The following is a 22,027-nucleotide window of genomic DNA, read 5'->3' on the forward strand; positions in this document are numbered from 1 at the left end:
AAACATCGAAATGTGGCATCATTTTAGTGTTGTACTGACTCTCAAGTATCGCCTTAGTGCAGTAATTGAAATTTTTGAAATGATACCCAGCATACAAGAAGTCTGCAGATGCAAAGGTTTCATACTCAGTGTAGCTCAAGGGTGAAATGATGAAATAATTAAAAAAAAAAAAAGAAGAAAAAACTGCGAGGCAGAAAATGACAGACAAGTCAGGCCATTTTCTCTTCCTTCTAGATTCCTGTCCTCTGACTTCTGCCACCCACAGTGCTAAATCACGGGGCCAAGTTGAGCTCACTTCTACTGTATGTGAGTGTGTGTGTGGTGGTGGTGAGAGGGGGGGTCACAGGGAGCAGCGAAGTGCATCCGTCCCATACCTGTCAGCAGGCCTACACTGCACGCCTGGTCCAAAGGCCAGGCCTGAGCTGTGGAGAAACACCGTGGTCGCCTCCACATCGCTCTGCTCCCAAAACATCCACACTGCCCACCACACAAAACCCAGAGAGCAAGCAAACAAACCTCAAAGTAATATTATACAACATACACATAGAGTATTTGCACAGGGGCACTCTGTTTACAGTAGACATATACAGTGTATATATATACACCAACTCATAGAACGTGTAAGCACATACACCACCACACACTCATCTCAGGAAGTACAGAGTAGGAGGACAGGCCCAGTATCTCTTCTCTTCCCCTCTTCCTCTCTTCCTGTCACTGTGCGGTGGTGTGGTGGATTCAGGCCTTGTGTTTGGCACAAAGGCCTCCTACATGCCTGGAGGCCAACTCCTACAGGCCGGTTTTACCCAGCAGGTTCCCTCCCACCAGGATCCCGGTCTGAATCATTAACTCTTACTGAGGCTTTTCCACAGTGTCAGTCGCTGACAGAGCTAAACCTGGCTTGTAGATAACGCAGGGGTCACTGTCATTTTATTATTATTTTTTTGTCAGAGTTTTGCATTGCTTCTACTTCACTGAGATTGGAATTCCTCTGACAGAAAGTGACCTCACTTTGTTTCTGATAAGCCCCCTTCTGCTGTACTTTCTGCAAAGCAATCTGATGGATTCCTTTTCACCTGCAAAATAACCCAGTGGCAAAAGAATAATACATTTCTCAAAGTCAGAGCTGCTCTAGAGGCAGATGTAACACCACTAGTTGAGGTAAACTTTAATGTGAAGAACCTAATAACACCATTTTTACTGAGTGCATTTTACTAAAGTGCTAAAGATCATTATTAACCTTCCTCTTTCTGCGTTTTCATTTGGGTTTAAGAATCATTTTAAGGAAGTTTTTTTGGCTTCTGCCTCTTTGATTTTTTCCCTTTGCTGTTGAGATTATTTCTTAGCCTGGTTCCGACCTTTGAACTATCGTCCACATCTCTGCTTTTTTCAGTAATTGAAATAGGTCTGCTGTTGTGCTCATAGGCCTTTTTACCACAGAGTTTTTGACTTGCCGTTGCTAATATAGCCATAATCCTTTTCAAACAAAATTGCCGACAAGTGCAGATGAGATGAGTGCAGCTGTACCGGTTGGTTTAAGTCAACATACAGATATAATAACTTTTAAAGTGGCATATTTCCTTGATCGGCATGACACACGTTCAGAAAATTGTCCCTCAAAACAGCAACTGCAGCTTCTGTTAACTGAAAACACATTAGTGTGATGGAAACATCAATCACTGATTGGCTAGGGCAAAACTACCCCCCCCAAAACAGAAAACATCAGATATGAACACGGTGTCAGACTGAATAATTAAGTCGAAATGAAATGGCAATTCAGTCAGATTATCAGGCTGATTATTCCCTCCTCCTGCCTGCCTTCCCACTCCAAGAAATGTTGTTGATAAGCAAAACCACAGCCTGCTGTCTCACCCCCCGGGGGACACTCATTTCAGTGAGATGACCTTCAAAGAAAAGCTGGTGACACGACATGATTAGTGTAGTTGGATGACAGAGGTGTGTGTGTGTGTGTGTGTGTGTGTGTGCAGGTTGGTTCAAGGGAAAGAAATTAACATCGGTCGCTGGCAAAATACAGGTAAAGTTTGTTGGTGATGAGACATGTGTCTTATCAGGACATGTTTAGTCAGTGCTGTACAGGAGGCACAAAACGGACAGTGCTGTGGGCAAAGAACGGTGGTACAACAGGTACAAACACTGGGGGAAAAGTTAGAAATGTGAGATTTTAGCAAAGAAAATCAAACCTCAAAATGAGTAGATGTGACTGTGCTTATAAAGGACACAGTGTTTCAGCTCAGTGCTTTAGTAAAAATAAAAATAAAGATTGTGATAAATGTAGTAACACAGTTTTTCTCCACTTTATTTACATTAACTGGCTGAATTCCAAAGAGGCTCGCAGTGCAGGAGCCACTGCAGCTCCTCGACCAAAACCCTCCCATCACGTGTTCATCTGAGCGTCATACATCTCTAGATCCCCAACAACACTAACATAAAGACACATGTTGGAGGCAAGGCGTCTCTCGGATGTCATAATGAGTCTAGACAGAATCAATAGACATCAGCGCAGTGATTGATGATGACCCAGAGCACTGCGCACTATCTCAGTTGTGATCCACTTATAGAAAGATACACATTAGCATGCCTTCTTTAACGAAGGAACAAAAACAAGGCATGGTTCTCTGGGGACTGTTGTCTAATTTTTTTCCGTCACACTTGATTGGGCTCGGTGGCGTCCTAGTAGCCCATTCCAGTCACCATCAACTAACTGCTGTACTCTGGGGCCTCCAGACCTGACTTAATCAGACCAGATATACATAAATAGCAGGCCAGCCATATGGTTCCGCCGTGACGGCTAGTTCCTCATTACATCGCTTCTTTAAAACAACTAGCGAGCTGCTACCTTCAGTCCTCCCACAGCAGGGTTTAAAATAAATAATAAACAGCTGCATAGTGAGTAGAGTGATGCCCTACTGTATAGTATGTTCATATGTGCTGTATACGTGGTGCAATAGCTTCAGGCAGTGCAGCATTTACCATATGCACTGGCCTCTAGGTCAGTGTGGAGCTGAATTCACAACATGTAATTTAGTCATGTGCACACTCTGGTTGTCAGGCGGGTTGGTGGGGTGGGGTGGGGTGGGGGGATGTATTGACGCTGCTAGCTGTGGAGTTGGTGGGAGGGAAATCTATAAATGTTTGCCATATATTGTGTCAGAAGCAGTGTAATTGTAGCCCATTAAATCAGCAGGGTGTCCGGTGGGCTAGCTCTGATGAAACACCGCTCCGCTGCTGCCTCCACCATTCGCAGCAGGGTCAGCAGGCTGGGGACCACCGAGATGATTTAAGGCCCGAGTCGCTGGTTAATAGTTAATGAGAGTGAGTCGTTCAGAGGCTCTGGATGGTTTCCAAGGTCCGGCCAGCTCAGGGGCGGCAGCCTCGTTGCCACTCAAGGCTGGAATTGAGAGGCAACAGAGAGGTCTAATCACTTTGTTGAATAAAGGTGTCCTTCCCCTCATCCTCTGCAGATACCTATGCATACAATAAGATAGAAAACAAACACAATAGATACACCTACACGCTCCCATGGTCGTGTCCCTGCCTCATCTCCTGCCCTGTCCCAGAACCAGATTTACAGCTGTCCCTGTCGCCTCGGAAACTTGTTCGCCCTGAATTTTTTGTCCTGTTGTTCATCATTTTTCCATTTTTCAGGCCCACACGCGTCAGGCCATAATTCAGGATCGCCGGATACCTTGTCATTCAGCCATTTCCCGGGGAAAAATAAAGGGGCTTTTTTTTAAAGGGGGAGGGGATAAAACCTGAGGCTTTTATACACAGGCGCTTACAAGGGTACCTCTGTCATGCCCCTCTGTCTATAACCACAGCTGGGAGGGGTGATAAGTGTGAGAGAATCAAGGCCACATTAGTCTGCAGAGAGAGAAAATACGGACCTACAGTAGGAAGCCATTATTACCACAGGTGTTTTGCTAATGCATAAAATGGTCATTATCTGAGCACGGCTGCCGCACTTCTCCCTTTGGTTCAGAGGTGTTTATTGGTTTATTAGGATCCACACTGACTTCACTGTACCAATTTAATGCCATGGAATTGAAATGGAGCAAGATATTAGTGTTGTCTGCAGGAGTAGAGAGAACTGTGTCATGTAGCCTGTTAATGTTGTTTCATTATGAGAGCGGATTTAGAAAGGCTGTGTGCCCTGCAGAGGTGACGATGAATTTTAACCGGGCAAATTCAGACTCACCAGCGAGCGCTGGTTGTGTGCATGTGCGTGTTTGAGTCTGCGTTGGCCTCTCTGTGTTGTGAACGAATCCGTGCATACGGCATCGCGCAACCAGCTTTGTGTGTCTGCACCTCGTTGGCTGTGAGAAAAGACAGAGATTGGGCGAGAGCTGTAGAGAGACTCTCCAGGGTTTAGAGAGAATGCTCATTAAGGCCTCCTATAGCACAGCCAGCTCATTCCTCACAGTCCCAGCGGCTGGCTCTACTACGCTCTGCTTCCTCACCACATCCTCTCCCCTCTCTTTATCTGCTCTCCTCTATTTCTGTCTCCTTCTCTTTCTGTCTCCTTCCTTCCCCCGTCTGTGTCTCACTCGCTTCCTCTCGCTCGGTCTTCCACCTGCCATTTGGAAGCTCAAACAGCAGATGTTTTGACTTTGAGTAGACAGTGATGTGACGCTTGCATGAACATTTACTACTTTAGCAAATTAGAAATCTAGCAAATACAGTCTGGCTTAAATTATACTTGAACCAACGTGTACGGCTGTTTTTATATGCAGGGTCAGCTCTGCATGTTGACAACAACAAATGGCGCATGGATGTTTGTATAATCTAGATTTTAATCAATTCAAAACTTTCATATCCGTATACACACACTTCTTGGTCTTGAGTGTCTTTTTGAGTGGTTAGGGCGGAGGCGTTGAGCAGGTGGAGCCATCACTGGTGAGCCCAGCTCTGAATCTCTGCGAGCTCACTGCTGTTTAAGAGACAGTTTTATATTTAACTCACCCCGTTTTGAATCCTCACTCTTCACAATTAGGAGTAGAACACGCTTCTTTGTTTCTGCCTCATTTCCTGGTTTGAAGTTAATGAGGTTACTGTATTATTGCAGAAATATCTCATACAGCAGCTTTAAGGGATAACGCTGGTGTTATTTTATCCTGTTTTTTTCAGTTCATAAACAAATCCCCCGAAGACAACAAAACCAAGAATGAGTTTATCCTCCCATCCTGCTCTTTTTGTCCAAAAACTATTTCAAAACATACAAAACAGCCGAACTGCTGCACTTGAATAATATATCAGTTTATTATAGACATAGAAAGTGTGTTTTATTCTGAATCAACTCTGCAGTAGTATTTTAAATGAAGGAATGATGTCTGAGGCTGTGGAAACACAATCATTTCCAGTTAGAATAAAGTTGTTGTTGGTTTTGGTCTCTTCACAAACAGTACTGCAGATACTGCAATTTCTGTCATACCATAAGCTCATCCTAAATTTTGCTCCCTCCTGCATATGCTTCTCTTTTCATCACAGCAAACTGGTAGACTGTGTGTGTGTGTGGGTGCGTTGGGTGTATTTGCGTGCTTGTGTGTACAGATGAGTATTAGTGACGTTATCTGTCATGCAGACAGGCAGCCCGCTGTCGGCTTGATTACCGCTGGCCAGCCAAACGCTTGACCCGCAAGCGGTCGAGGCCCCGGCGGTGGCAGCGGTGGGAGCATTATCCACCTCCACCCCTGCCTGTGTATAATGGCCGCACCGTGTGATCGATGGCCTGTGTACCTGTGGAGCCCAGCAGCTACAAAGCTAGACACACACACACACTTATACACACTTACACAACCAACTGGCTCTCATAAAGGCCAGGAGACACACAGCACTCCTCAGGAAACACCTCGAAGTCACACCCTGACACATGGATCCATTATACAGGCTTGACTAGATGTATGGTATATTCATCATCTTGTCCAAATACACTGCAGTCTCACTGCTGAATTGCCTGAATGCCAAATTGTTCACCTCTGTAACAGATGCTTTATACATTCTTTCTTTCTTTTTTAAAAATATTGACAAACGCTTTCACATAAACAACAGTGTGTACGGATTATAAAAACAATCCCCGTGTTATCAAACCTTCCTGTTGGCCTCGAAGTCGCAGCCTGACACATGATCCTGTTATACAGGCTGTGCTCGATGTATGTCCTTTTTTTTATCTAGTCCAGAAACCCGGCACCCTCAGTGCTGAATTGCTTGAACACTAAAATTGTTAGCTTGTATAACACTGGAGAAAACTCTGTATAGATTCTAAAAAGCATTCATTTACTACTAAACCTTCCTGATCTGTTATTCAGGTCTGACTAGATGTATGCCGTATTACCAGCACCCTGAATTACACAATGTCAACTGGTTGACTTATTTAACAGTTTCTTTATGTATCAGCACTTTTTGCTTTTGAAAAATATTGTCAAAGAAGTTCACCTAAAGAGAATATTCATCATCTTTCCCAAATTCATTCCACTCTCAGTGCCAAATTGCTTCAACGCCAAAATGGCTAAAGTGACTTTTTAACTGTTAACTGTTATTTAAAGCATTTTTTCCTTTGCTTTAGAAAAGGGTTAGGGTTAGGGTTCCTGTGTTGTTGTACATCCTTGTTGGACTGTACAGGAACAGGCCTGAGGAATCAAAGCTCACGGTTTTGACACATTTAAAAGTCTCGAGTCGTCGCTCCACGTGTTTTACTTGTTAGGTTCATATGAAAGGAATTCTGGGGACGCCGCTTTACCTCGATCACACATTCATAAGTAGGGTAAGGATCCTAGAGAGCTCTGCACATGGTGCTATATATATATCACATATACATTATCTCCGTGCCCCCCTGTGTTCCCTGTACCACACTGTTCCTGCCCATCTCCTCCATAAACAAAATCCCTCCTGCTTGATCTTTTCAAAACTCTACGTTTGTCCTTTGGAGAGCCAAGGTTACCATGTCCATCGCTCCCTCCCGCCGCAGCAGAGATCTGTCAACAAACTTCTGAAGACTTTCTCACTTGGCAAACTTAAAGAGGAGCGGGGTTGTCCCAGGAGGTAATCAAGCTCCTTCTCCCGCAACCAGTATCTTTAAACAGAATAGATAAAGGAGGAGCGGGTCATGCAGGAGAGCTCAGGTACTCGGCAGGAAAAGTTCAGTGTATTGATGTGCTGCAAAGGGCTGCTGCTTCACAGAGAGAGGAGCCCGTCAGACCGCAGGCTTGATACCTGCACAGGTAGCCCAAAGGGAGCTAGGTTAGTGCCCAGAGAAATTGACTCGCTGAAAAAAAAGATTACTCCCTCTTTCTTTTTTTCTCTCCTTCTTATCCACATGAACCCTCTTTCACTCTCAACTTTTGTGGAAAAAGAAAAAAAAAACATGGATAAATGACTGTCTTCTTCACTGGAGACTAATGATCCACTGGTGTCTTTCAGTCTTGGCACTGAAAGTGGAGAAGAGCTTTGATGATGGAGGATTGCGGCTGACAGATAAAAGCTGGATGCCCCCCCCGAGATGCTCCCCATCTCTCATACTACTTAGTTATGTGCTCCAGTGTTATTGCTATGGTAACCCATTGTTATTTTATTTCATCTTTGCCATGAAAGTTCAAGCTAAAGACAGAGCAACCCAGTACGAATCGAGGTTGCCTCTCGCTCTGTATCTGTTAGTCTGCCTACCTCATCTGCCTTTGTCTCCATTCGGCTCTTTTTCTGTCTGGATCCGTTCATCATGCAGAATGCACTTTTGTAATGCGATGGCATGTCATTGAGCAACATCTTTTCTATTGCCGCTGTCGGTGTGTTTCTATAGCATGAGCTCCCTTTGTTAGTCTTCCTCTTCAGGTCTTTGGTTAAACACTTTGTTTCTCTTACATATTTTTTATATCAGACATCCAGTGACACAATTATACAATGAAAGGTCACAGTATTGAGCGCTACATGTATAAAACTCAGCAAAGCTCTCGCTGATCTTTGTATTCTCTGCACTGGCTTGCTTACTTTCCTCTCCACTTGACTTTGTCGTCAATAAATCTGTTGCTGCTTTAAAGCTAGCTCTGTGCAAATTCATCTGCATTATTTAGTAAATTGCTATTCTGAGCTATTAAAGGGGAGAAAGAACTTGAACTCTGAGAAAATGTTTTCAAGCCCTTTTCCTCTCCTTCCCTACTCCTCACTTTTTCATCCGAGCACAATTTGATTTGACTTGATTTGATTTGAGCCCTGCCACTTTCAGTTTGAATAAGGTAACCAAGAGTTATTTGCTAGGAGAGACAAGGGCCTCACCGGCCGGGAGGTTTGATGAATTTTCACACTGCTTAAAAATTCTAACTTTGCTTTATTCAAATGTAACACATGACTACAAAGACCTGGTGTTTGATGAGGTGTATGAGATGTAAATGTCGAATGGAGGCTCTCCACTTATCTGCCCCGTTGAGGAAGGTGCCCAGCATCGTAATCATCTGATCTGAATGGATTCAAAGTGTGCTCCTTGATGTGAATGAGTGCTGCTCTATTGCTTTGACGGGGGAGCCGTACAGTAACATTCCCTCAGGGCTCAGTGGATCAGATGGAGCAGGCTGGGAAATGTGTGCTGCAGCTTCTCGGGGATCTGAGATGTAGAGTACTGCTACTTTTCCAGGCATCCATTTTTCCTGAAGGAGGAACACTTCAAGTCCCAGGCTCCGACTGCATTCATGCTACATTTGTACCTGATTTTACCAATGTCTCCAAAAAATCTACTTTGTTCATGTTCCTTTTCCTACCAGCTCTCTTCTGCATACAGCGATTTCCGCCGCACTGAGACTTTTTCTTTCTTCTGTCTTCTAGCGAATCGTATTTTAACCTTTGCCCTCCATATTGTTAGCTGCTTGAAGCGCAACTCAGTCATTTTAAATGACTCTGCTCTCCGCTACTTATAGCGAGCCACTCTGGATAAGAGTGTCAGATAAATGTCCAAGATGTAAATGTATGTAAATATGAGACATCCTGTGTACATAACCATCAGCAGCTCTAGCAAGGAGCCACATCAGCACCTTTCATTCAGTCTACACAGTGTCCAATGTTCAGTATAGTATGTACAGTAACATTCAGGGATGATGGCGGCAGGAGTTGACACAAATCTCAATTGGTTAAATAGAAAAAAAAACCAGGAAAATAATAAAATATCAGAGCTTAGATCTGAGCTATTAAACAGCAGATGTTTAGAAACACAGCAGATGTTTTCATATCATCAGCAGTGAGAGGCTGCATGCAGTAGCTCTCTGCATGTACAGTAGCTAATGTGTGAGCTCATGGATAAGTGCACATCTACCTCTGCATATGGCAGAGCCTCTGGATGGCCATGGGGGCAATCTAAGCTCAACCTTAAGCTCTGTGTGCGTGTGTGACTAAGAGAATGTGTGTGCATGAGCATGCACGGTATGCTCGTGCACACACATTGGTATTTCTCGGTGTGTATTTGTGTGTGAGCCCCAAACCAAGCTGCTCGCTGCCTGCCTGTCTCTCGTCTCCCCCCCCAGAGGGTCATTCAGCCCCTCTCCCAGCTTCTAATCCCGTCTGTCCGGGGGAGATAGAGGGGAGCGGACGGCTGCAGCGCACCCGGGGCGCCGCAAACACAATCACCAGCCTTTCACAGACACTTAACGGGGCTTTGCGCTTGTTCAACAAGGCAAAACGCGGCAGGAGGGATCAATTTAATACAAGGCCTGACTCAAATGGAAAGAGGGTAAATAAATAAGCAATGACAGCGAGGCACTGTCGCACAATTTGTGTAGTGGCTGTCCACTTTCTCTCAGTCTCTCCTCTGTTGCTTTCTGCCGTAGCACCTATATGTTTCCATTTCCTCCCTCTGCGGCATATGGGGACGAGCTGGGGAAGAGCAACCCTGGCTCCTCTCTCTCATCAGGGTGTGTTATTTTAATAAATCACTTCTGCCATTGCTTGGTACATTAATTCCCCGGGCCCAGAGGGCTGTGTTGCCACTAGCAGCGATCTGCATGAGGCGCTAAATGATGTGGGGGATCCCCCGGTGAGAGAACAGAGGCTCTCTGAATCTTCCCTCCACCTCAGCCTTGTCGGTTTGGCTCTCACCCTGGGCTGGCCCAGCTCTCAGCAGACATCATAATCAGAAGAGAGCCAAGGCCTCATCGCACTGCACATACCAATGAGACGCACATATAGCCAGGAGGGAAGTCACCTGACACCTCGCTCTGCAGACACTAGCCTCTCGCGTGGCTTCATTAAGCTTCTTCACTCTGGGGTTTTTTCATACGGTGCATGTATGTCATAACTATATGCATGTATGCGGCATGCACGCTTTCTAAACAGATTTTTAGAGCCGTGTACATTCGCTCGGGGAGTTGCTCCCTCTCTGTATAATCCATAGACAATAAGTCTCACAGCAGTTTAACCTACGTCTTCCTTAACCTCTCAGTTTCCAGAAATGTTCCACTTGTCAAATGAAATTCCATCACGTTGTTGTGTACCGAGACAATCGTAGCCCTCGGAACGAGCCATGTGTCTGCAGGTGGCGGTATGCATAAGCACTACATAGATGTGGCTGTTTTACATGGCTGCTTGATTGAATCCAGCACAGTGTGAGTGCACAGAGGCAGGTGGTAGGAGTAACAGCCGCCAGAGTGGTAACACTGGCACCGGTCGTGTTGATGGGAGTGATGTGAATGTATTTCTCCACTGGGGTTTTCCAGACACCCCCATTCCTCCCCCCAACATCTTGACGCATCATGGCCTGGCTTGCAGTATTTTTTTTCCTTATACATCATAACTCCTCAGACAGAGGTGAGGTTGCCATTGGTATGCACAGACAACACCGGCAGATTCACCACCCAGAATACCGCTGGGAGATTATACCCTTCCCGCTCCACGCAGCAGGGATTCGGCCACTGTAAATAGAGCACTTGGGAGTGTGCGTTGTGTCCGGAATGACAGAGCACTGCAGCCAGCCAGACGCAGAGCACAAACTCAAGGACTGCCGCAAATACAGTAATCTCTCATGCTTTCTGTTGCGGTTTTTACCTTTTCCTGTGGGAACTCAGAAACCGTCGCACTGGAGATCCGTCTGGCTGATTGTCAGTGCGCTGTGGGCAACCATTGGGGCATGCAGGACATAAGCTACAAACAAAATCTGTTGGACTTCAGAAAAGAAATATCACATGAGATGGCTGAGAGAAAATGACTCTGGCACAGAGTTGTTCACAGAGGAACCATGTTGTCTATAATGTGTCATCCTTTATGTTAAAGCTACTCAGTCAAGGCAACAATTCAGCCCTAATCCTAGTTTACAGAAGAGAAAATTGCCCCCATTTATTTGCTTTTTGCTCAAACATTAAATTAGTTTATTGATAAATTATTCAATATGTGTTTACATCAAATATTGGAAGGAATGGAGCACACGTTGTAGCAGTGGTTCAGCATGCAGATCAAATCATAAATGAAAAGCAGGAGTTCTTCTGAAGGGCTCGTGTAGTATCAGAGACAAAAACTGAATGGCAGCAAGAGAGGTAATTTGAACAAGTATAATGACTTGCTGTTGCTATGGTGTGCAATGACACACAGTGGAAACAAAGATGCAGCACAGTGAACTTCCAGATGAAAAATGCTGTGGCATGTTTGAACAACAGTCCCAGCCACCTATTACATCAAGAACTGGTAAATAATAGAAGTGTATACCCAAGTTACGAGCTTCTAATTTTAGTTTTCATCATCAAGATTAACCAGCTTCTTTTTTTTACACATACCAATTTCCATTTGTCTTACTTCGGCATACCCTGACCCATTAAAACTGCATCTGTGCATTTGACTTAATATGGGCACGGAGGGCTGTCTTAATTAATAAGCAGGCATCCACCAAACTAATCTGCCTGTGTTGTGAAGTCTGTCCTTTCCATTAAGTGGGACTCACATTATCTCCTAATCAAATTAGTCACTTAATTGTGGCCCTCCCTTGATGGATCCCATGAAAAAAGGAGCGCCGTGTTTGCTGGAGGGGGATGTGTGAAGATGGAACGCGGCTGTTTCATTACGATATGAATTTTTTAATAACCAAAGCGTTCGCTGTCATCTCCTTGCTTTGAACCTTTGCAAAGGGTGAAGTTGAATTTGACATTTTATCCACTCGCAGTGTTGAGTGTCTAGCTGCTGTGTTGGGGCTAAGTACCTAGCCCAAGGCCACTACCCAATTGCCCAACAGGGGATTGACCCCTGTCATCCACTGATCACTAGCCTGCTTTCTTAATCACTTCCCCACACCCTGCCTGCTGCACTACCTGATCTTAGTCAATACATTAGCTCCTTCAGCCCTGATAGAACTGCTATTCCCTGAGTCATGATTAAGGAGAGAAACCTTAGGTGACCACAGTCGCCACTCCGTCCATCCCCGGCTGTGTAGATTAGCTTCCCGGAGCTCATGTTTTAAAGGGGGGAGCGAAGGCTGCCCCTGCGGCGTTACAGAGGTGGTGGTGGCCAGCGTCCATGGGGGGGGAATCCCTGGGGAAACCCCAGGCATCTGATGAATGGTGGCATGTGTGGTCGTTTGTCCCACTGATGGAGTTTTATCCCCTGCCCTTTCAGAGCGGCCAGACAATAAAGAGAGCCACAGCCAAGCGTGACAGGTTAACCCAACAGTAATAGAATACTCTTAATAGTCTGGCCTGAGCCAAAGTCGGCAGCAGGGCCGGCCAAATCGCCGGGCTGCCTCGGTGTTGAGAGTGCAGGGGGATGCGACACCAGCTCTCACTGTTGTTGTCAGACAGGGGAGCAAGGACAAAGAGGGCAGCTTGATGGCTTAATGGGTGGTTTGATGGCTTCATAGGGTGAAATTGAAGTTGGTGAGGGCAACCAAACAGATGAAACAGGGCAGAGGGGGGGCATTATACAAAACGGAAATTAGTCATATATAAGCATGACGTCAACCGGCTGTATCAGTTATGTATTTTATAGGAATCCTTGAGCTTTAGCGAGGTGGCATTGTCTCTCTGCCTCGCTCGCCTTCATATGGAGAATGATTTATAGTGGATGCTATGACTGTGGTAATGCCTATACAGAAGGTAGAAATATAAACACGATCAAACTGAGCAAACAGTCAGAAGAGATTTAGATGATGTTGTCATGACGTTGACGTGAACGTGTCTGTTTTCTGGCAGATAATCCTCACAAAGAGAATCCTCCGGGCTACACGCACCCGCGCAGGCAACGCTTCTGTCGGTGTTTGTTTCTGTAGCACCTCTGCTTGCAGTTTGTCATGTCTGACTTGGGCTTTAATTAGGCCTGCGAATTGAAGCGGCGGCGGCAGCAGGGCTGGGAGCCCTCTGTCCACAGCTCAGCCGTCCTCCACGGTGTCTCCTCGGAGGACCTCTCTGCTCTGTGTGGTTAAGATAATAGAAGCTCGCTCAGAAGATGTTAATTGAGGGGAGATAAAGTGCAGTAGTGGCTGGAGGGATGCAATGTGCGGGGGTGGAGGGGAAGGAGGGAGGGCTACCTGATTAGAAGCCGAGGTGTTTGACTTACAGCTCCTTTTTTGGTGATATATGTACTGTTAGATTTTCAAAAAGGAAGAAAGAAAATACAGGAGCAGCATGCATCAAAAACCCAGACCTAAAAGACAGTTATTAAAGTTTCTCCTGAATCATTTGTGTTGTTCAGCGCTGTGCCGTGCCATGCTGCGCTAGCCTTGCAAGACCTGATAAGGCCAGGAGGATTAATATATTTTACCTCTCAGCAGCTGCTGGAGCGGAATGGTGCTGTCAGGTTGTGCAAGGTGGAGTTGATAGTCAGGTTTTGTGGAGCCTTTTTGGAGGGCTAAGAAGGGTGTAGCAGCCACACAGCCAGGTGTAGGGAAGGAGGCAGACTCTACGTGGGCTGAGAAAGTGGAAGCAGAGACAGAAGTGATCTGACCAAAACAGCTGAAGTGACAGAAGCTACATTAATAGTGGCATATGTCTGGAGCACGGAGAAAGTAAAAGAGAGAGAAAACAGACCCTCCATCAGCCCAGGAGAGGACAGAGGGAACGAGAAAGAGGAGGGGAGGACGAAAAAGGCAGAAAACAGTGCCAGCAGCCTCTATAATTGCCTCAATGCCACTGGGATTGCTTTCATTCAATTGAAGCATTCTCTTTCTCTGTACATTCGAGGTGGAGCTGGAGGTGAGGGAGGGGGGAGGGGAGGAGTTGGGCTGGGTGGCGTGGGCGGGCGGGAGATCCGATGGTGCCCTCCCTCTTTCAGTAACATACAGCGATGAGGGCGATAGCTCCCCTGTAGCGGCTGAATCTCTGGCATCGGTGTGAGCAATAGAAAGAGGAGAGAGAGAGAGAGCGGGCGAGCGAGAGAGCGAGTGAGGGATAGCGTGAGAGCGGAGAGAGAGAGAGAGAGAGAGGAGAGGAGAGGGAGAGGGAGCATAGTGCTGTGGAAGAGTGAGGTAGCGATAAGGAGGTAGGTGGACTGCAGATCAGACCTGTCAGATGTGATTGCGCACCCAAGTGCAACCCCGCATGTGAGTGTGTGTGTGTTTTATATTTCCCAAAGACAACCCCCCACCCCCCACCCTCATAACAACACACACACACACACACCATCACTGCCCAAACACACACACACACACACACATTCCTCGAGGAATCCTTTATTTCTTTATTTGGGTTCCTGTTGGTGCGTGCATTGGATGCTCTGCTCCCTCCTCCTCCCTCTTCTTCTTCTTCTCCTCCTCCTCCTTGTCCTGCTCTTCTCTCCTCCTCCTCCTCCTCCTCTCCCCTCTCTCTTTGCCGCTCTCACAGCCTAGTTTTCTTTTTTTTTTCCCTCTTCAATCTTGTGTGTGCAGGTTGTATCTGACGGAGGGACCGGTGCCGTCGCTCCCATCCCTGCGCTCCTTCAACAACAACACTGTGAGTATTCTCATGCTAATTTGGCTTCTCCAGCCTTCCCAATGTCGGTCTGTCTCTTCCTCTCTCTGTCTCTTTCTCTCTCTCTTTTTTATTCTTTGCCTCTTTTATGTTTTCATCCGCCGCGCCAAACGCAGTGGCAGCGCGGGAAGGGAGAAAAAGAAGTGGAGACAAAAAGGATTGAGAGAAGATGCACAGAAATAGAGAGAGGAGAGGAAGAGGGAAGAGGGGAGGAGGGGGAAAGAGACAGGGGGAAAGAGATTTCTGCTGCCGCTTGCCGCTGCGAGCAAACCCGCTCTGCTTTCGGAGGGGTTTCTCTTGGAGCATGGTGGAATTGCCGAAGGGATGAAGGGGGCGGGTCTTGGTTTTGTGAGTAGATAGTTGTGCGAGAATGATAGGGGATGTTGTTGACAAGCATAGAGTGGCTCATCAGACAGCCGGGCAGCTGGAACCAAGGTTTTCTCTGTTGACTAAACTTCTGATTCATCCGTCACTTTCCATATTTAAACACACACACACACACACAGAGGCACCTCTCCTCTGTCTTCTCCCCTTTTTTTTTAAATATACATTTCTCTTATTTTCTTATTTTTGCACTGAGGACTTTTGTATCACACAGTCATTTCTCATGATGGTGTGAGATGTGTCGTCTGTGCAGATGGCAGGTGAATCATAGATGGATGTTTGTCTTGGTGCAGACCTTCAAGATGTGCAGAGCATATGTGTGTGCCATTCATAATATGCACTTCATTTTAATGACTACAGCAGCAGCTGCACAAATGAGCTTTTTTTCATTCAACATTTGTGTTGATACACACACATATGTGTGTGTATCAATAATTGTGAAAGAGTTTCAGTTTGTTTGTTGAGTGAGTGCCAGCAGGAAACATGTTACCACAGCATCATCTGCGTTGACTTCTTATGCATACCTAATAATGAGTAAACAGTGCATGAATATATACATATATATAGAGTGTGTGTGTGTGTGTGTGTGTGTGTGTGGAGGTCAGTAAGTCAGTGTCCATTCCCACACACTGCCCTTTGATCAAAGGGCCACATTTAGTCCGCCCACAGCATGTGTCTGAGCCATATGAAGAGTGGGTGTACTGTGTGTGTGTGTGTGTGTGTGTGTGTGTGTGTGGGCGCTGAGATGGATAGGCCCTGTGCCCTCGCTGCAACACCACGGCTAATGGGCACGCAGGTCAGCAGGGGTGGACACGCATCCGGCTGTGCGGATATGTCACCAAGACCAAAACCTCTCTCAGGCCTTCGCCGGGAGTCACGAAAAACACGAATCTTTGCAAGAGAAAAAAGCATATTGGGCCAACAAAACGCTCGCAACACACTTTGGCAGATTCATTTGGCAGAGTAAAAGGGATTGATCTGAGCGTGGCAATTAGGCAAATTTCAGAACTAAGCATCTGGCGAGGCGAGAACGCTTCGCCTGGCAGAGGATTACCATTTTAGTTCCATTTTGAGACGGCGCAGCCCAGAATGTGTTATTTCACAGCACTCGAGCAGCATGGCGGCTCAGGCAAAAACCAGCACATGAGGGATCCTTGTGCAGCGTTTAGGTTGTGTATGTTGATTTCCACGACCTGTTAAGTAAGAGCGGTGCTTTGATTAATGATGATTAGCTTTAATATGTGTGTTCGAAGCTGTGGCGGCCGACCTACCCTTTCCCCGGCCTTTATGAAAATGAATCGTCAGAGTAAAATGCCTGGGATGATAGCAGCCTGCCGATGAGCTTGCTTTCTAAAGTAGGCTGATATAAATGAGAACCATTCCCCCAATTACGGAAGATTAGGTTACCCTCCACCAATCTGAATCCTTAAATCCCTTCTGTTTTTACAGCTCTGTCTGCCGAATGTAATTCAGCCTCGAGACCTGGGCAGAATAGCAATAAAAGAAGGTAGAAACTTTAGCAGCGAAACCCAGGCAGTAAAAATATCCATTGGGAGAGAGCTAAAGCACATGATAATTGACACAGCACTGTGTTGCACTTGGCTGTAATTAACTGTGTAACAGAGGTTGTCAGTTGGAAAGGGAGAAAGCCCAGACTATCTTAGTGCATTTAACACACTTGAAAGTGCAACATTTATCGTGTCTCTCCAGCCTTCACAGAGGGTGCGTTTCAGGTTAGCGTGGGCCTCTCAGCTGTATTTATCCAGATCTTTTACTATAGGCCCAGTTAGACATTATACACCGCTTCCTTTATCCTTTGTACCGCAGTTTGAACACATGAAAAATCAAAAGCAGCCATTGTTTCTGGGGCGAGCGCAAAAAAAGCTTATCATCTATTTTTAGTGTGCTTTTCCTCATTGTTGCCTGGGCCACGATTCATGCTTACGTCTAGCGGTTGTGTGCCATAAACTATGTTGTGCTTCACAGCCAGGCGCTGGCTGGTGACAACTCTCACCCACACATTAGTGATCTATGAGCCATATACCACAGGCCCCCTGCTGCCTTACCAGCCGCTTTCAAACGCACAGGACCACAACAATGTCATTCTCCCTGTGTGATAGCACCCATATGCGCAGAGAGCACCTGTATTAGCGTAATGTGCCAACCCTTTATTTCTCATCACTTATCACAAGCCGCTACATGCTGTACCGAAAAGGGGAAAAAAAAGCTCATAAAGATAAAAATCACATTTCACTAGAGGGTGCTTGTGTGACAGTGATATATGCTGTGAGCATCCTGCCACCTCATTGAGATGGGAGTGAGTTCTGGGTGGCTAAATCAATTTGTGCAAAGGCCGTTGGTGCTAGTATTGGTTTCGTGATATGATCTTTGTTGTCCATTTTTAGAGGTCAGCGCGAGCGCAACGACAAGGGCAAAAGAACCTGACCGCTTTCTCTCTTGTTTCTAGGCTGGTAAACGATCTCCCCCAAGAGGATTGTGGGTAAAGTCAGTCTTGATCAAAAAGGTATATGTTTTTGGCTTTTTCTCACTACGTTTAGACACTATGGATTCTCTATTAAGAATGTGCTTCCATCCATTACTGCACGCGTCTTGATAGAGTGTCCAGAGCCAGAGGCGAGCTCCGACCATGCATTAATCGCTGTAATTACTCAGCGAGGGTGACAGTGATTCTGGAGGTGCGTCTGAGTACATATACCAGTCGAGGACTGGGGGCGGGTGGTGGTAGACCAGTCGATAGGTGAACCTGACTCCCTCTGATGTTAGAGATCTCCGGTCAGGAAGAAAAAAAGGCTTTAAGATGTGTCAGCAAGTCAAGCAATTTCCTCATATTCATCTCATGAGGTGTGACATTGCGTGTACCACTGTAAAAGTCACAATCTGGGGAATTTTTTCTAATTCTTTTTCTGTGTCATCCAGCTGAAAACTACACAGCTTTTGTAAAGGCTGTTCAGTCCTTTGATGAACACGATGTCTTTCATGCTTTCAGTCCATGTGAATAAATTGAAGAAGAACTTTCTGTGAAGCATTTGGGCTTTATAAAAAAAAAAAAAAAAAAAAAGAGGAGTCAAAGTTCCCTTTCATCAGATTCACAGAGGAAGACGTCATAGTACCGGCCACACTCTTTGACTGACTTGTGATCTCTGGGAAGTGCAGTGCAAAATCACCACAGCAACGACTGCTTAGCAACAAAGATGTTGCCAACATAAAAAAACAAAAAAATAAAAAAATAAAATAAAATAGAGGAAGAAGAAGAAGAAAAAACAATAACAACAAGAAAGGGAGATCTCAGAATTATCAGATGATTTAGTATGTTGGAGTATAATTCTGCTGCATTTGTTTTATAGCGCAGACTGCTGCGACGTGGCTGTACAGATGTTCAGTCTGAGAGATGCTCGTAAAGAAAAGGAGGCGAGTGGTCAAATCAAGGCTGTCAAGTCAGGGAAATAAAAGCGGAGGAGGGAGAGCTGAACACGCCGCAGCTTTGAGGGCTTCGTATTGTCTGTACAAGGGCAGCAGAGTTAGTCTTTGTGTTAGGCTTCTGCAATGTGTCTTATAATGATGTCAATGTGCCAGTTAATCAGAACGGCATTGTTGGTCATAATAAGTGAATGGAGTTTAATAGGTGAATGTCTGCCACTTCCCTTCTTATCTCACGGTGACTTTCACGTTCTTGTACTGCCTGCAGCAAGTAATCATGGGAAATATACGACCCAGAGACACTGGTTTTAATTAAGGACGGTTCTTAGCATCATTGAAGGAAAAAAGGGACATTTGGACAAGTGGGAAGAGCGTTCTTGTGCGCACACGTACGCGTGCAGTGGCCGATCCTCTTTGGGTTTGGTTTTCTCATTAATCACAGCAGAACCATGTCTGATACCAGCGCACAGGAGAGAAAACCAGGCTGGAACGACGACGTCGAATATTTGAACATCTCAGTGCTGATGTGTGCAAAGCAGAGTGTGTGTCTGCAGGGGAGGCTTTGAAATTTCATCCACTCCATCCCTTTTAACTCGGCGGAGGGGATGTGTGTGTCTCGCTCCAGTTGGCCAATGGCTGTTAGGAAGCTCCCGAGCACCCCACCACCACCACCACCACCACCCCTCCAACCATTCACACACACATGCACGCACACTCCTCTCTATCTGCACCCCCACCCCCCTCGCTCTTCTACTCCACAGACCTGCATTGTGTCAGATAGTTTAATGTGAAATTGCTTTTCTTTCAAATTTCCCCCTGGAAACGCAGGTCGTCGCAAAATGTTACATCTCATAATGGCGTGTTATTGTTGTTCTTTCATACGAGTCCTTGGCTTCTGAGCACAGGATTTTTCAGCACTGAGCTGAGGTCACACTCGGCTATTTTTCCCTCAGCTGCCGCCGCCTCTCCTCTCTTTGCCATCTCGGATTCTACACCGAGCTCTTCCTCTGCTGCGCCCATGGTAACCCCGCTGAAAAATTTATCACCACCTCACTCTATGATTACGCTATGCATTAGCAGGGCTTAAATTTAATTTGTCAACGGGCCCTCGCGGCAGTGCTACGGGCCTGGCCTATCAGAGACACTTTGTAAAGGCCCCGGAAGAGCCTCCCGGGGTGATCCTATCAGTCAGACACACTGTCAGCAGACACACTCAGTTAGTCAGCATTGAGTCAGAAATGTGGCCCAGCCAAGCCACACGCCACCGTTGGCTGCTCCGCTGGGCCGCTGCTGTGGGCATCAAGCTCCCCCGCCTGCCAATCAAAGCTCCAGCAAGGATGCTGACCTTTGTTCCCCTGTTGAAATAAATGCTCTTCAACAGGTGATCCAACCGACATCCCTGCCTCGGCACCCTCAAGTTTAAATATAGCATAGTTTTTATTTTCCCTCTACCCTCCCTTCACATTAGCCTGTTAAGGCACTGCTGTGTGTTTATGTCAGTGCCTCTGTAGGATGTACTCACATTATTTCATATATTTTTAGACTTTATCCAGTACACAATGTCAATCCTCTGACGATCACCTCAATAATAATCACCTGTCCTGAAGTGCTTATTAGCGTCTTCCACCCCTGTGATTTACATTAATACCTGGTGGTTAATGTCATGTTTCTGTACTGAAAGTATGTGGAACGTTTAAGCGCAAGGTGCTACCTCTGCAGCTATACGCTGTGTGATTATGTTCCCTTTTGCTTTGCCTTATTTTTACTTTCACATTTTCATCCTCACAGACGACTATCAAAATAACTTGATCTGAGGCCACTCAAGGCTGCTTTTATCGCCGCTCGCAGAATGAGAAGGTCAATTTTCAAGGCATTTCGTGGGGGGAAATGTTTAAACCAGCTTGTTACTAAGAGAACCAAGAGGGCCTTATGCTTCCTGCGGCTCTAATTGGGATCCATTTTCATTTTCATATGATTTTAAATGTCAAGAACAGAGCACACGCAAAGTGTTTTGAATTTGCTCAGGAAGGCCTCAGTCCCTGGGTCAGACAGGTTGAAAGCATATTGGTTTATTATGAAACGAAGACATATTGTAACAAGCACTCTGTAGCTGAGTCCTACCATTGAAAAAGGAAAAAAAAAAAGATGATGTACTGCCTCTGACCTCATCCGTGGTCCACTGAGAACATAATGTCAAAAGTTGCCAGCGCCTTTCTTCATTTGACAGAAACAAATCCTCAGGAAGGACTCAGTGACCCTCCCTCCCTGTGTGGAGGCTGTGCACTCTCTCCTTATGCCTGTGTGGGTTTCCCCTGGGTGCTCCAGTTTCCCCTCATGGTCCACAGATATGTAAGTTAGGTGGACTGAGGACTCTGAGGACTGAAGTTCCCCAAATTTATGAATGGAAATGTGTATTTTATAGTGCTTGGTCACACCAGAGAGTGGCACAGCAGAAGAGGTCGAGGTGGAAGCGTGGTGGTATGGGGACTCGGCTGTGTTGGTCACGCCTGGTTTTATTCATCCCTCTGCTGTGCTCCTCATAGGACCTGTTATTAAAAAAGTATTTTGATTTAATTTCGGATGCAAACTCTTTGTGTGCTTCCTGGTTTTGTTTGCTGAAAGATGTTCTCCTTGTTCAGCAGAGCATGGCTTTATAAAGGAGTCAGTCCTCGCAAGAAAAATGGCCGCATCAGTCATTTTAGCAAATCCCCAACAACAGTGCGTTTACATTCAGGTGACGAAACCCTCTAGTGGTCATCAGGGATGTAATTATCATCAGCCAGGAACAGAGGATGAAAAAGTGTGATGTTGTTACAGAGCCACAAAGTCAGCAGAGGTTGAGGTGGTTGGAAGGGTAAACAAAATGTCAGACCTTGATGCAGGAGACAGCTGTTTGCTTCCTGTTCCACAGTCAACATCCGTTTCTCTCATTCCCCAGCATTAACTAAGAAGCTATTTTAACCCAGACTGACCCGAATAATTTGTTTTTGTGCATTAACCTAACCAAACCTTAACCACAACAGTATTCTGTCATTTCATTTGGAAGAGTTGTTGTGAAATTAGCTGAAATGTTAGAGTACTCTGTTTTGGACCCACTGGTTCTCTCCCCTCCCTCAAAGATCAGAGGTGTCAAATGGTTTTAAACTGTTAAACTGCACAATTTCATGTTCTATTTTTTCAAAAAGTTGATTTCAGTGTAAAAACAAATCAAAGAATTCCACTGATTGCAGCAATTCCTATGAAACGGAATTTAATCTCCTCCAAAGTTAGTTATTAATGCTGGTGGTAACCAG

The 22,027-nt window shown here is 45.7% G+C and overlaps 1 protein-coding gene across 2 annotated transcripts in view; it reads left to right on the forward strand.

The window, feature by feature from the left end:
* Positions 1–22,027, forward strand: part of LOC108874404 (RNA binding protein fox-1 homolog 3) — a 344,196-nt gene that overhangs the window by 105,138 nt on the left and 217,031 nt on the right. For both annotated transcript variants that reach the window (XM_051074169.1, XM_051074170.1), the window contains one exon: positions 14,831–14,894. The gene's annotated coding sequence lies outside the window, so the exon portion shown is untranslated. The remainder of the gene's footprint in view (positions 1–14,830; positions 14,895–22,027) is intronic.

This window comes from Lates calcarifer, linkage group LG11, assembly GCF_001640805.2.
Source record: "Lates calcarifer isolate ASB-BC8 linkage group LG11, TLL_Latcal_v3, whole genome shotgun sequence".
In the NCBI taxonomy this organism is placed as follows: Eukaryota; Metazoa; Chordata; class Actinopteri; family Centropomidae; genus Lates; species Lates calcarifer.